The 4,148-nt window shown below is 39.8% G+C and overlaps 1 pseudogene; it reads right to left on the bottom strand.

Annotated features, from left to right (window-relative positions):
• On the bottom strand, positions 1–4,148 carry LOC114373544 (annotated as a pseudogene).

Below are 4,148 nucleotides of genomic sequence, written 5' to 3'. Positions count from 1 at the left end.
AATCCACAGAATAGCTGTCACCATATTGCATATGAAACCATATCAACTAACCCTTGGGAACTAGTCGAAAGATAAACAGAGTTAGTTACATACCTAGTAGAACCATCTTCAGTGGCAACATGCCTTCTCTTCTTGAGCTTCTTGGGCAGTTTAGACTGGACTAAGCTAACATCACCCAACTCTCCAGACGTAGCCTCCATGTTGAGCCATTTCTCCAATAGCATTGCCCTTTCTTCTTTCAAATCTGGAGCTGATGATCTGAAGTAGTTAAGAGCTTGCTCAAACACCCCTGATGCAGGCACAAAACAAGATATAAAGAGAATCAGAAAATTAGTCCACTTATATTCAAACTGAAAACAAACAATAAAAATTAACAGCACAAGAGCACAGCACTGGATTCACATACTTCTAGCACACTGAATGCATTGCTTCTTTTGTTCATCTTCTGGTAAGTCTAAACTGTCCATATCCATAGCTGTTGCCTCAATTCTGCATAACTTAACCATACCTTCAAGTGCTTTGTTCGATCAAGAAGCCTTTCATAAAGTGCTCTTGCTCTCTCAAATTCCACCCTCAGCAGTCTCAAAGTTAATGTATGCCTGTTTAAATTCACAAATTTATAGTTACATTATGACCAATATGTAAATGTTATCAAGTTATGCAGTAGAAGACAACAATAAAAGTTAAAAGAATGATAAAGGGGAGTTTAAGTCCATTTGTTGTCTATGCATAGTGAAAGATGAGGGTTCAACAGATCATACAATTATAAAAACAGAAAATAATGTGCATACACATAGTGAAAGATGATATTCAATGTTTTTCGGGCTCAAATTTTAACTGAACTGAACCCAAAAGCAATGAAAATGTTAAAACCCAAACTTATATTCATTGAATGCCTTAATCATTCGTAATTTTGTAAAGTCAAGGCTTGAATATTTTTTCTTATCGCCTACTTTTCCAATGTTTTAGTATAATGGCTCTCCCTAAAGTGAGCTACTGAGATTTATATTTAAATAAAAAGCTACCCAACATATTTCTATAACTTCCCCTTTCCATACAACCCCAAAATTTAAGTAAATTCTGTGCTACATCAAGAATAAGCCAAAAATTTAAATGCAAGTGTGTGCAGTCATTTTCTTGCACAAGAAATAAATTTGTGTACCTTCCACAACAGCTCAGGCATGTCCAAAGCTGGTTGAGCGATTGCAAGCTCAAAAATTGCTCGAGCTCGATCAGTCTCAGATAAAGATCTCTCCAGTTCTGCATACTTGCTCCAAGCATAACAATTTTCAGGCGACCACTCCAGATATTTTTCATACAGCTTTCTGCATCGATCTATATTACCAAGCTGCAGTTCTATCTCTATATACTTCTTAAAAATCTGTTGTCAAAGAGTAAAGATGTGTGAAAAAGTTAATTAAGCTGCAATGAAAAGAAGTTTATAATATTTGCATCTTCAGAGAATTACCTTATCTTTAGGAGCCTTTCCAATGGCATTTCCTAATATTTGACGAGCGGCCTTGAGATTCAGCTGACGTATTTCAAACTGGGCTGCTAGAAGCCATATCTTTGCAAACGAGAACTTTAGGTGAGGTATCTGATTGAGACACTCCCTAAAGAAATGGAAGTCACAGAGAACATCAGTAAGGTCAATACAACTGTGATTGAAGAATCTGGTATAAACAACAACTCAGTTAATCCCAGAAAATTCTAGAGTCTCCACTCTTCCTTTATTTTATATGTGATATGTGATGTCCCGCTGGTTTAACCAATTTACTGTTGATACAATTATCAAAACAATTGTAACAGAGACTTTTCTAACTAACTAATTGCTGATACTCATGACAAGTATGACAAAAATTATATTCTTAGGTGTTTTTGGTGCTGCTTTCCCATTAGAATTGAAGTTTCACTTTGTTGAGCTTTAATGTAAACATTTATTACATGAATAATCAAGGTGAAACTCAAATTCTACTTGGCAAAAAGCACAAAAAGCACTTAAGGAACTGTTCTAAGTTTTGTTCAGTGAAATATCTACTAGATGCAACTCTGAAAGAGACATTCCATACAAGACTAAATTAAAAAACAGACAAACATTCATTATCGGAGTGCTTATATATGCTTGGTGCACGAGCATGCAAAGGAAACACCTGCAATCTATGATTACTGAATTACTGTCCCTTTTTATTTCAGCAGTTACTAAGGGCATCTATTCTTTTTATCTGCTCTATATTTAGCTGTGAAAGAGGAAGGGGGATATGATATTCATTCAACATTTTTTAGTAGTTCCATTCTAACAACAATCTTCCCAAATTAAGCCACTGTTGTTAGATGAGATCACACAGTCTCATCCAGTAAGTTAACACGGTGGGCATTGGTGACACCAATTAATATATGATACACGGAACTTTTCAAGTATGTATAGCTATGTAATTGAGTACTTATGCTTTGACAATACAACACTAAAGATAATGACTCAAATAGCTTGAATTGTTGAAGTAATTATTTCATAATTAACGGCTGATAAAGATTACTGAAAATATGGAAAACTTATTGTATTTGATATAAAGTCATAATTAATAGTTTGATTATTCCTTGTCCATTGCAAAGGGTTAAGTGCTAGTTGATGAACAAACAGAGACTTAAACATAACAGTGATTAGCAACATTCAAATCAAGCATAATGCAGTTATAAATTCCCAAACTTCAAGTTCATAAAACGCTACATACTTGTACACATCCCTTGTTCGCTCCATGTCTCCAGCATCAAGCTCTTCATAGAGTGCATAATTAATCCTAAATTATCGAATAATAAACATTAGGACAAAATATCAAAACAGTGACTAAACAAGAAGACGGGAAAAATGAAATCCAAATCAAGCATACCACAAATAGATATAGCGCTGCCAGTAGCGCTTCTCCTCAGCCGGAGGAACATTGGCTATAGCCCTCTCATAGACCTCCCTGATTCTCTCCTTATCCCCCACACTTTCTTCCAACCTTATGTAATCGAACCAGGAATCATAATTTAAAGGATTCTTTTTTCACTTCGTCCTCATACTGAAACCTTCTCTTCCCAACAATAGCATCCTCAATCCCTTCCCTGTCACCATACTGCTTCTCAAATGCGACAAACTTACGATACAAATCTTCTGCCCTTCCCTTGGGAATATGATCAAGAGCAAACTTATATATAGCCCTTGCACGCTCAGTCTCCTTACACCTTTCCTCAAACTCGGCAAAAGCAACAAACAACTGCTCTGCTTCCTCGTCATCGGAGAGCTTATCCACGGCTCTCTCGTACACGTTCCTCGACCTCGCAACCTCGCCATTCTTCATCTCAAACTTGGCATAGCGAATCCAAGCCCCAACCCTAGGGTGGCACTCAACAAACCGCTCGAAAATCCCTCTGGCGCGCTCATTTCATTGTACCTCAATTCAAACTTGATGTAAGAGAGCCATCCCTGCTGGTCAGGGGTCCACTTCATCCACCGCTCGAAAACCTGCCTGGCACCGGCGACATTGCCGAGCATCTCCTCCATGTGAATGTACTTGTACCATAACTGATCCACCCGGGGCAGAAGCGTCACGGCGCGGTCCCAAACGTTCCTCGCGTGGTTTATGAACTTGTTCTTCATCTCCACCCTCTGCGTATTTGAGCCATAGTGTGTGGTTCTTGTAATCCACCTCCAAGGCTCTCTCCCAGACGGAACGCGCGCGCTTGAAGTCCTTCTGAGATTCCTCCCACTGCGCGTACTTGATCCAGACGCCGATGTTCCATCGAACGCGGCGGATTAGGTCTTCGAACTCCTTGCGCTTGCGGAGACGGTACTCGCCGAGCTCGGTGGGGTCGGTGATCTTCTGCTTGGGAGGGCGGATCTCGGCCTCTTGGCGCTCACGTGCCTCGCGGGAATCTGCTCGGCGGTGATTTGAATCGGAGCGGGGGTTTTGTTCTTGACCCTGGTTGGACGAGGAAGCTTAACCTCCGTGTCCTTGCGAGTCAGGTAACCCAGGCTTGGGGTCTGCATCTTTCGACGAAGACATTGCTATTCTCTCTCTCTCTCTCCGTAAACCCTAACGGCTAACGAGATTGGGGAAGAGTGTTTTTCCGGTATAGTAACTATTGCTTTGACCTGTATTTACACGATT

Source organism: Glycine soja, chromosome 11, assembly GCF_004193775.1.
Source record: "Glycine soja cultivar W05 chromosome 11, ASM419377v2, whole genome shotgun sequence".
Classification (NCBI taxonomy): domain Eukaryota; kingdom Viridiplantae; phylum Streptophyta; class Magnoliopsida; order Fabales; family Fabaceae; genus Glycine; species Glycine soja.
This window is presented reverse-complemented; position numbering and strand designations above follow the sequence as displayed.